This window comes from Diceros bicornis, chromosome 11, assembly GCF_020826845.1.
Source record: "Diceros bicornis minor isolate mBicDic1 chromosome 11, mDicBic1.mat.cur, whole genome shotgun sequence".
Classification (NCBI taxonomy): domain Eukaryota; kingdom Metazoa; phylum Chordata; class Mammalia; order Perissodactyla; family Rhinocerotidae; genus Diceros; species Diceros bicornis.
Window position 1 is genome coordinate 2,285,812 of NC_080750.1, and position 12,510 is coordinate 2,298,321.

Sequence of the window (12,510 nt, forward strand, 5' to 3'; positions counted from 1 at the left end):
CTATCACATAGCATAGTTATCTTCTTTATTGTCTACCCCACTGGAATATAAGTTCAATGAGGGCAGAGACTTTGTGTTGTTTCATTGATGTACCCAGGGCCTAGGAAAATGCCCGGCACATGACAGCACATAATTAAAAGATCCAAATAGTCACGAGATTATACACTTCCTTGAGAAGTTTTCAATAAATATGAAATAATGAGAAAACTAGTTAATCTTTTTTAGTTTACATACATATATATAGTGGAAAGTATTTAAAAAATTAAACTTGAAATCTTGAATTATATACCTATATTTTGACAATAATTATGAAAAACGTTATTAGAAATAAGTGAAATGAAGCATATTCTAATGATATTTGAAAAGTGATAATTAATTCAAGTTGAATAAATTTCTTTAATACAATATATAACAACTCCTAGGTACTCACCAGCACTAGTCACCTCTTACCAACTAAAGTCAGGTAAATAAATAGGTAATATATTCTGTGAAATTATAAAGCCTGTCATTTATTCTTTCTATATTTCTTCCTTTAAAAAATTCAACTGATATTTTCATCTTAAATAATTTCTTAGGATATTGGTACATCTTCACAATATAGTCTGATACATAAAAAAAGGCAGCAAAATAAGATAATTTTGAATACTAGGCTGGTTCAGGTTTTAATTTAAAAAAATAGCAATTAAATAATGAAATACTTTATTGCACATATAAAAATATATACAATTAGTCTTACTAATTTAGAGATATTATTAGCTATTTCCTGATTTAAAGTGTGAAACTGAAACCCAATGAAAAGAAATCATACATGCTTTAACTATTTTCTCCAGATCATGAAGATATGTATGCTTGATTTGGCCTAGTTCTCATCTGCTAAGAGTCCACTGAGTAAATACTGCCCCCTAGCAACAGCAAGAAAGCATAGTGATATTTAGCATTTCATGAGGTATTTTCATATGGTCTGGCAATGTCAAAATTAGAAATATCAATAGGAAAAACAAAGGCGGGGGCTCATTAACTTGATTTTGAAGAGCAGAAAATTATGGCTCAAAAACTTGTAAATGTATAGAAATGAAAAAGACTAAAAAAGGAACTATTTCTTATAAACTCTAGATGAATCTTTTGTCAAATGAATTTTTTATTTATCAACATCACACGTTCTCTAATAATATTTCAATTAATAGTAACTAGAATATTTCAAATATTCTTACATAAAATCTTTTTCTTCTATTTTCCAAATTCTACAAGATCTTTGTTTTGTCTATATCTGACTTACTCTTGTCCTCTTAGCTACGTATAGAATAACATGGCTGGATACAAAAGAAAATTTTCAAAAATCAAGAAAACGTTCCATTGACGACGTGCATTGTTCCATTGTGCCACTCATTTTCAAAAGACCATTATGTGTTTCAACATTGAAGACTGATGATGGCTTACTAAGTCAGGATAAGCTCAGTGATGGGAAAGGGTTTCACATAAACAAATACACAGGATAGGCAGAAGCAGCCCTGAGCAGCTCTCCTTCCTGAGCAGTACTCTCGGTCTTGCAGCTTTTTAGATCTAGGGAAAACAGCCTCAAGTACAAAACCTGCCTTCCTTTCCATAACCACCAAGAAGGGGACAACAGTTAGGAGGTGAAAATTATAAATCTATAAGATAACAGAGTGATTTCTACAGCAACTCTTTAGAATATTTTAAATAGAAAACAATTGTTCTGATATTTCTGTGAACCAGTAACCAAAGCAAAAGATTATTTGTTGCTAAAATAAAGCAATCAATATACCTGCATTCTTATAGATGAAAACTGTTATGCCAGGTGCTATGGCAGAGACAAAGAAATATGAACATTGACTCATACACAAACACAGAGAGATAAAACAAAGCAGGGCGGAATACAGTGCCTGGCACATCGCTGACTGTGCTGAATTAACACCATCTCCACTCTCGCCAGGGTCTGAAGTCAAGCTCACTGAACTTGAATTTCCAGGATACATGTCCCTGTTTTCTGATGATCAGAAAATTTTATCTACATCTAAATCATCTGGCATTCTTTGACAGATCATTGATGGTAGAGTCCCCAGTGATAATGCAAGCTTTTATTTTTTTTAACTACCCCGGAAATTTGTTTGGTTTGAGACTTGAAACTTCTTAGAGGATCTAAGTCTTCTTTCCTCATCCAACATGTGCTCACATTGCATCATCATCATTTTTTAGAAAGCATTTTCATATATTTCACCTTATCTGAGGCTCTCAAGAGTCCTATGTGTCGTCAGGTAGCTGTTATTTATTTTTCCTAATTTATTGATAAGCCATCTGAGGCTCAAAGTGGGTCACTATGCCCAAGATCAGAGGTATGTAAGTTATAAAGCAGGCACTAGAATCCAGGACTCTGACTGCTGGTCGACTGTTCTTTATATCACACAAGGATGGTAGAGGAGACAGAAACAAGTTGGGTTATAAGTATTTTTCTATGTAACCTGGTAATATTACACTCTATATTCTAAATTGTGGGTAAATTACCTCCCATACTTATTGTGAACCCAACCAAAAAGCTTGTTTTGCAGTTTTAGTTTCAGCTTCCAGAGGAGCACATTACAGAACCTTCTGTGATGAAGAAAATGTTCTACAAATGTTTATATTTGTCAAAGAAAAACATTAAAAAAATCCTCAAATCCTAATACCCTAAAATAATAATAAATGATAAACATTACTCGACATATTTCTGTGCATACATAGCTAAAATTTTCGATAAATAAATATAGAAAACCTGGATCATACTATGCTATTTTTATGAACATGAAAAACTTAAATTACATTCTCAAGCTTAAGTACTATCTATGATTATCTGTTCTGAAAGATGATAAAATTAGTATACTTATACATTCTATCCCTTCTCTGACTTTTAATATCTCAATTTTACATACTATTTTTACATCAAGGTTTATAACATCTACATTCTATACTGTAACATAATTAACAAAATTGTTTAGTATTAGTCCTATATTTAAACAAACTGAATGACCCACCCTGTCCTTCTAACCAGTTCCTTGAGTTCTTAGTGTTATTCAACTCCTTCCTGCTTGGATTTCATCATCTATTATTATTTTTATACTCTCTAAAAAAAGTTTCAGGGGGTTGTATTCCCTAAATTCTTCATGCTTACGTATGCCTATATGCTACATTTATGTGTGAAAGACAACTTGGCTATTATGCAATTCCTCAATCAACTTACTTTCTCTCAAAATTTTATACACAATTCTCCATGAATGTTGCTGTGAAATCTTATCTGAAATTCTCTTTGTGGTTAATATTTAAGTATATTTACCCTTTTCCATTTTATTCTGTATAATTTCCTCAAAACTATTCATTGTTATTGACTACGTTTATACTTTTATTCTGGTTTATGCTGTTTTAATGGCCTATTATTAATATAATATTTTCAGATTTCATTGGGCTTCACCAGCTCACTTTTCATCTCCTTTTGTTGACCTGTGACCTATTTTTTTTTTTTTTGTGAGGAAGATCAGCCCTGAACTAACATCCATGCCAATCCTCCTCTTTTTGCTGAGGAAGACCGGCCCTGAGCTAACATCTATTGCCAATCCTCCTCCTTTTTCTCCCCAAAGCCCCAGTAGATAGTTGTATGTCATAGCTGCACATCCTTCTAGTTGCTGTATGTGGGACGCAGCCTCAGCATGGTTGGAGAAGCGGTGCGTTGGTGCGCGCCCAGGATCTGAACCAGGGCCGCCAGTAGTGGAGTGCGCGCACTTAACTGCTAAGCCACGGGGCCGGCTCCCTGTGATCTATTTTTAAACTCTTTATTCTCTTCACTGAGCTCATTTATTTAAGTGATATCATGTTGTCTGCTATTTCTGTGAGATAACACAAGACTGTGGTTTTTTGTTTCTGTTTTTGTAAGTGGTTCTTTTATTTCTTTTCTCCTTCTTTCTTTCTCTCTTTCATTATTCATCTTCGAATGAGTCCAGCTTCCTGCTAAAGAATAAGTGTTAGTGGGTGAAGGGGTGGAGGTTGGGCAGGGAAGTTCATAATCTCCATTCAAAACTGTTGACTACATCATACCTCATTAAACCTCAGGGCAGGGTATACTGGACCCACTTTTGGTTTCTGAGATTCCTTTTTGAGCAGTTCTAACTATTTGTGAGGATTGCTAATTCATTACTTTTAAAGAACAAAGAATAAAGAGAAAATTGACTTATTCTTTTAAAAAATAGATGAAAATTCATTCTATCTTATAATTACCATGTAGGTCTTTGGATCCTTTTATAAATATGATATGTTATTGAAATCTCGGTGATTTTATTTTTCTTTTATCATGAAATATTTTGTTCTTTTATCAAAGTAGGAATTATTTTATCACCATTCATCAATTATTCCCAACTATGCTAAAAAAGACTAAAGTAATAAGAAAATAGAATGATAGAATGATGGAATCACCTAGAAAGATGGTACAATATTAAAATAAATCATCACTATTACCATCTTTCATTTTTCCTGTTGTCATCCAAAGTATTATATCATCTTTCTAGAAGATATAAAAGATATATGAGGACAGCATTATTATAGTCTATTTTTTTTGTTGTTTTCAATGAACACAGTTGAGAATTCAGAATTTTTCATTTTCCACCTTTACTAGCAAAGAGAAGAAAACTGACAGAGGATAATGTTTCACAATTATTAGACCAATCAGAAGATTGGTAGTGGTATTCTAGACTCTAGTGAAATGGTCACATTGGTCATACAAGTGAAATTTCAAACTGTAAATTCTCAGATGATGATATCTTAGAAGAATTTCCTCAAACACAAGAATCAGAGTAAACAATAAGTTAGCCTTTGAATGGGAAGGACCTCGTCACACAATATTTTGCAACATGAACCTGGACCATCCTATTTCACTAAAAAGATGTGTGAGAGTAATCTTTAATTTTTTAATGATATTTCTGCACTAAAATTTTATACAATTTAAGTGGACAAATGCTAAAGGTAGGTGTGTTTACAAAGTGATCAGAAGGAAACAGATGATTAGAAAGAAAAGACATCATTGGATTTATCATAAAAATGAAAATATTTGCAATTATGGAACAAAGATAGCGGTTCTCCAACAAAGTTATGAGCTCTATCAATATTTTGTTCTGATAATTGTATTTTGACCACGCAAATACAAGAAGAAGAACCAGAAATAAGCTAGAATCTATTAGAGATGTATTTGAAATCTGGAATCAGTATTTCTAAGATGGATATGCTCCAGGTTCATGCATGACAGATGAGCAGTAAGTTCAAAGCACACACACATTTCAAAACAAGGAATATATGGAATAAAATTTTAGGTTTGCTATGTTTAAATCCTTACTAAAATTTTTAATAAAGTTATTTTTACTATGCATTTATTCTACTTCTGCAAATTATTTTAAAAAATGATCTAAACATATAAAAATAATTTAAAAGGTCCATTAGACTTAGATGATAAATGGTTAATTTTCTTTCCCTTGTATACCAAAGGTTATATTAGTTACATCTTTTGCAAATAATGATTTCCCTAATACTAAAAAAAAGAAACAAAGAAAACTAACTGCATAAACATACCTTTCTCTATTCTAACTTGACTTACAATATTGAACTGAAAAACTATAAAGTAGAAATTAATAATAAAATCACGTGGATAATTTAATGGTTCTGAGATTCACATTATCATTTTGGGGAAGGATTAGCTATACTTCCAGAGTACCTTTCAATCATCTCACTGAATACTAAAAAAAATTTTCAAACAGAATTAATTTTAATTTACTTTAAGTAAAAGACTATAAAACACGCTATATAGCACTTTCTGAGAGATAGAAAAGTACCTTAAAAATCAAGCTAATAAAAAAGGTTAAAATTCAAAGTGGTAAGTGGCAATCTCACCAACTCAGACAAACAAGAAAGTCTTTATTGTTATTAGCATCATATTTCCTCTGGCAAAGTATTCATTAACTGATGCAATAAAATAATGTATCCATTACAGCTTGTAATATAATGCTTTTCTAAATGTAAATCATATTAATATAACCAAAGAAATAGTGCAACATGATCAGACTCTAATAATGATAAATAAAACAAAAACACCAATAATGGTTAACCCCTTAACACTTACTATGTTCCTGGAACTGGACTGCACAGTTTATATGTATTATCTCATTTAATCTTCATAATAATCCTCTGAGTTACTGTAATCAACATTATCAGTAAGAGGACTGTGGATAAGAGAAACTAACTTAAGAATTTAGCTAGGGAGTTGAAGAGTCAGGAGTAGAAGCCCAGCCACTGGACACCAGTGTCTGAGTGCTTAGTCGCTATCCCAGCTTTCTCCAGTTGTGGTCACGGACCCGAGGATCTTCAAGACCCTTCAGGGGGCCACAAATTCAAAGCTATTTTCATACCAGTACTAAGATATTTTTGTTCTTTTTTACTATGTTAACATTTGTGCTAATGGTGCAAAACCACTGGCGGATAAAACTGCTGGCACCTTATCACAAACCAGGACAGTGGCAGTAAAGTATAACAGTCATATTCTTGTAAAGGAGTAAAAATTACTAATTGTATTATATATCTTTCTAAATGTTTCATGAGAAGACAAACTGAGAAGTGTGCGTAAAGCACGTGTACTGTGTAATGAAGTACAAAGATTATCTCGAGAAAAGCGCTTGGACAATTGTTGGAGCTTCGAGTCAATGTAGGTGCTTTTTACTTCAAAGAATGACATATAAACAATGATTTTTTTCAGGCTTGGATATTTGGCAGACATTTCTCAAAAACGAATGAAATGAGCCTGTCACTTCAAGAAAAAAATCTAGCTGTCGGGTGAAGATTAGAATTTTGGAAAACTTGTATCTGCCACTCTGAGCTTGGCAGCTTCCCAATACTTAACGACTTTTTAAATGAGATTAGTGGTGATCTTAGCAAACATGATTTTTTTCATATTGTATAATGAACTGGGTCATAGTTGAAAGATCTGCGTAACTTAGCGAACCAATATTTTCCAAATGAACAGAGCATGACACTACAAAATCATGCATGGGTAAAAGCCATTCAAAGTGCAAGACGGATGAATTTGAATGTAACAGAGTATGAAAAGTTCACTGATATGGTTTTAGATTGTACATTGCAACTAAACTTTAAGAAATTACCACTGTCTGAAAGGCCCTCTGCCAGCTACACACCTGCCTGAGCCCAGATTTTCTTTATATACTTCAACCCAAACAATGTATCACGATCGATTGAATTCAGAAGCAGATATGAGAATCTAGTTTTCTTCTATTAAGTAGAGATTGCAAAAATATAAAACAATACTACTCTTCCACTATTTTTGTTTGTTGTGGAATACAATTATTTTTCAGAAAAATATATTATTTTGGTTAACATGCAATGGTTTCGTTACTGTCATTTTTAAATAATTAATACTTAAGTATTTCTTTAAATGTCCCAGTAAATATTGATAGATATAACCCACATAAACAAAACTCTTTGGGATCCTCGATAATTTTTAAAAATGTAAAGGGGTCCTGAGACCAAAAAGTTTGAGAACCACTGCATTATGCTATACTTCCTTTCACTTGTCTCGCAACCAGTATAACATCAGATTGGAGAGAGATGGGAGGATTCAAGTGAGGATTTACTAAGTAGGGAAACCTGCTGGATATTTAACTTGTGTGTATGTGTTCTCAGCAAAAAGTTACCAAAATGTTACTTTATCATTCCCCATTGAGTTAATAAGTCTTTGGTTTCTAAGATAGGGGCCCTTTCTGAAAGGTAATTAAGCTCAATAAGAAAGAGAGCTCAATAAGCCATTTGTATTCAAGGGCCTTAAAGAATCCCAGGCCAGCAGAAAGGGGTTAGGACTACTGTCAGACACCAGAGCAGTAGCCAGACAAAAGGACCCATCCCAGCACTCCACAGATGGACCAGCGCAGCTTAGTGGGGACTTCTGTTGTGGGAGATTCTAAATATGGGGCACTTTCCTAATTTACCCTGTAACCACACCTTGATAAAATCTGAAAAGCTCATTATCAGTATACTGTCTCCTCTTTAATTACAATCTAAAATTTTAATTCATAACAACACGAAGGCCAGGAATGAACGAAAGAACAAATGAACAAACAGATAAATACACAAATATTTCTGAGCAATCCTTTCACATTTTCTGTTAGTACAAACTCAGTTGAACATAACTTCTGAAAATGGTAGTGATAAGCTTTTAAGGGAGGAGAAAAATCAGTGATGCTATAAGCACCCAGTAAGACTGCAGTTAAATGACAATGGTCTGCTAGCATGCTTCTTATCAGTGAATTGTTAGCTTTATCTTCAGCAGTGACAGCAGGTTCAAAAGGCACACATAGCACTGAAATACAGCCCTTATCACTTTCCTTAACGGCCACCTGACAACTTCTCATAATTTGCAAGTTGAATGTTGTTCATGGTATTTCAGAAAAATAGTTTCCTTAAGAATGAAGAAGCATACTCTCCTGTTCTCATGTAAAGGGCTTGGTATATTTTCAGAAGCAGAAACATACACCAAGACAAAATTGATAAAAATCACCCTGGCCCCAATTTTGCCAAATACACATTACTTACCCTATTTCTATGTAAATCACATAACTACCATGACATACATAATCTAAGCATTACATCAGTGCACAATGCTCCTAACTATTCCAGCTTCAGCTGTGCTCAGTATTCGGCGTTCTGTGACCCGCGGCAAATGGAAAGGAGCCAGGAATCACAGTCCCTCCTGCGATGGGAGCCTGCGTTTCAGTGATGGAAGATTAATGAGGGCTTACTCTGATAGGGCCAGTTATTGAGCAGGAAACTCAGTTTGGGATCTCATTATCAAAGGACCCACCTTTGCCCTTAATGAATCCTAGCCAGTATTGTTGTTAGAGGTGCAGAAAGTCACCTAAACAATTATTTTAATGGTAGAACACTGAAGATAATTAAGGAAAAAAGAAAAACACTGCACGTGTAAACTAATGAAACACAACCAAAAATACGTGATCATTAATAGAGTAAGAAAAATGTTAGAAAAATTCTCCATTTCATCACACCCCTCCCACCACTATTCATTGTTAACAATCTCTACGTTAAAAACATCAAATCTGTTTTTAAAATTAAATTTGGAAATATTCTCAACATTTTCCTATTATGTACAGATTCGAGAAACAGGCCAACGAAATACAACAAAGAAACAGGATGAAAGATTTCATAACACGATCTTCCTATTAACATTATAACTTTGTCAAATATCTTTCATTTTGCCCATTCTCTGTGACAAGAGAATAATTGCGGAGAAGGGAATTTTCTCCAGGTTAGAATATATTCTCTTTTCCCTCATTTCTCTTTGTTTACTCTAGGATTCTCAATAGTGACAGAACTGTTCCCTAAAAGGGGTTTGGAAATATACGTCGAGTCATTTTTCAGGAATATGTTTAAGCATTTTATCGTCACAATGATTAGGGATTACTTCAGGCAATCAGTGGCTGGGGGCCAGGATGCTCAGCATTTGCCATGTACTGGACATTCTCATCCCACAAGGACCTGTCCCCCATTCCACACGACTTATTAATGTCTCATGAGACTAATCACACTACATATATCAGTCAATATTACCTTCATAATAATACTAGAATTAAAGAGTTTTTACAAGAAGTTACACAAAAATGTCCCAGCAATTATAGGAGGGGTCATAATGGAGAGGGAAGCATAAATAGAATAAAGGCATCATATCGAAATTACTGCATAATTAATTCATCCTGTGTAGCAGCACATTTAACAAACACCAATGTATTCTCCACCCAGATTTAGCAGACATTAACATTTTGCCACAAGTGCTTCAGAAATTTTTTAAATCAAGATAATATATTACCAATAGAATGGAAGGCCCCTTTGTATCACTCCTTAATTCGAATTCTTTTAAAAATGTTTTGTACTTTCTATAACTTCTGTAAGAATTCTTTCCTAAGAAAGAAATTATAAACATGACATTCCATATTTAGGTCTTCTAGTCAATCTAGAATTTATTTTATTTTTATGCATGGTGTGAGACTGGCTTTGATTTCCCCCCTCCTCTCCACAGTTACCCAACTGTATCAGGGTATTTATTCAATAATCCTTTCTTTTCTAATTGATTTTCTTTTCTAATAGACCCATCGTTGTCATATACCAAATTCCATATACGGGTGGGTCTGTTTTGTGTTTTCTCTTCTGTTTTACTAGATTATATGAATATCACTGCATTAGTTTTCTTTTGGTTAATATTTGCCTGACATATGTTTTTTATCTCCTTTTTGATTCATATCCTTAAGTTTTCAGTTCTTATAAATAGCATATAGACAGATTTTTAAAAATATCTGAAAATTTGCTTTATTAGGAAATCTAATTAGCTTACATTCTTTCTATATTTTTACAGGACTGGTTGACTTTTCTTTGTTCCACACACCCCCTTCTATGGGTTGAGAAGTAACACATTCTCTTTCTATTCTTTTAGTGATTACCATTACATTTAATATGCATTCTTGTACTTCTGCATTTCTTGTGAAGAGAGACACTGACTGCCTTTTGTTCTAGATTATATTTTCAAATACGTTTGTACAAAAACAGCCTTGGAAAATACAGATAGAATCTCCCTTTGCAGCAAAGGACAGGTTTCTTATAAACTTGGAAGAAAAAGATAGCGTCTCTCTCCCTCCAGAACAAAGAGAAGGCATGCTGTCTACTTAAAAAAAAAAAATTCAAACACCCTAAGCTCAGAGTTCTTCTCCTTTAATGCAGTCCACCATATACACAGGCATCATCTGGACCCCATGCTGTCTCTGTGGGATTTGGAGGCCAGGAAAGCGCACCAATGCGCTAATGCTCATGCCGCCTGCTGTGCTAAGTGATGAGGTCCTCTGCCTCTGAGCCAGGAGTCAGGTTTTCTGCCAGGACCCTCGAAACAGCAACAGGCTCATTATTAGCTTTTACATGGGGTGAACTCAAATCCCAGCTCTGCAAGGGCCCTGACATGAGTCTAACTGTAACAAGCGTACTTATCTTCCCCTCAAGTAACGCCATTGTGGAGAATTTTATTTCCACATTTGATTAGATTTACAAACCTGTGAGGATTAGAGGCGTGGTTATTTAAAGAGGGTGGAGTAGTGCTTGGCACAGTCAGCACTCAGTACACGTTCACACTACTATGTTTTAACAGTGGTTTTTGCTCACCACGCCTCATACCATACTCAGAGTTCCATTTTTGTGATTAACTAAAGCAGAGATAAATTATTCTTCCTTTTGTGATTCCTTTCTTAGTACCATCTATGTTCATGAATACATCTAAAGATTTTATCAGACTGTCTTCCTAATTCCATCTATTTTTCCAAAATATGATGTATTCTTCTTGTCAACCTGTAACACTGACTGAACCAATGTAGTTTCCTGTTCAGCACTGAGCACAATTAGGTGCTTTCAAGACAATGTTTTGAAAATAATTATCCCTTCTTTTAGTCTGTATCTTAGTTATTAGTATTTTTTCCCTCAAAAATCTAACACTATTACCAACTCAGCAGTCAGCTCCTCTATAATGTCTTCAACTCTAGCCATAAGATTTAATCTAGTATTGTCTTGTATTATATCTCACATTTATAATGTGAAGCAAGAAAGGACGGGTTACATAAAAATGAATACTTACTATGATAATATGTATACCGGTTAATTTTTTATAAGGTTTTTCATCTCTATCCATAATTACAGAGCTTGTCCTTATTTTACTTCTGTTTGTTTTATAGTCTGTGTATGTTCTTTTCAGAGCCATCACTGAATAAGCCATGTACTCAAACGAAAGGTATTTCTCCATAAGCCTAGAAGCAAATGACATGGTCTATGTGAAGGATGGCCATTTTAGGCCTGGTGATCACGTCACAGCTCAATATTAAGAGTTGTGAACTTGGGGTAAGTAGACCTACGTTTTAGTCTCTACCCTCCCAATGCGAGATGAACTAGAGTGGGGCAGAGGGTTGTCAAATGATGTAAGTTAAAGTTTCAGTTCTGTGACTAGTTTTGTTACCTTCTCAAACATTAAATTTCTTATCTATTAAATGGCGAAATTATCTGCTCCGTGTACTTTACAGATTTGTTTTGAGAATCAAATGAAATAATATTTATGAAAGTATTTTTAAACTTCAGAGCACTCTGCAAGTATTTATACTATAAATGTTAGTGTTAACACTGTAAATGCATTAGTTGAGTGTTAATATAAACATTTTCACCCCTAATCTTACCATCAATATACAGGCCTCTGGACTGAAGCCTCAAGAGGAAAGACACGATCAGAAAACAAAGAAAGTTAAGATGGAATAAGGAGATCTCTATCTCAAAAAGTGTTCTTAGAAGTTTATAAAAACCTGTGACACAGGAGTCCTAGCGCCCTTTATAGGAGGTTTGACTCCACATCACATACCACAGATGAGCAGCAGGCTGAGCTAC

At 34.1% G+C, this 12,510-nt stretch overlaps 1 protein-coding gene across 6 annotated transcripts in view; it reads right to left on the reverse strand.

Annotated features, from left to right (window-relative positions):
• TBCK (TBC1 domain containing kinase) overlaps positions 1-12,510 on the reverse strand; it is a 211,753-nt gene that overhangs the window by 100,996 nt on the left and 98,247 nt on the right. The window lies entirely within an intron of this gene.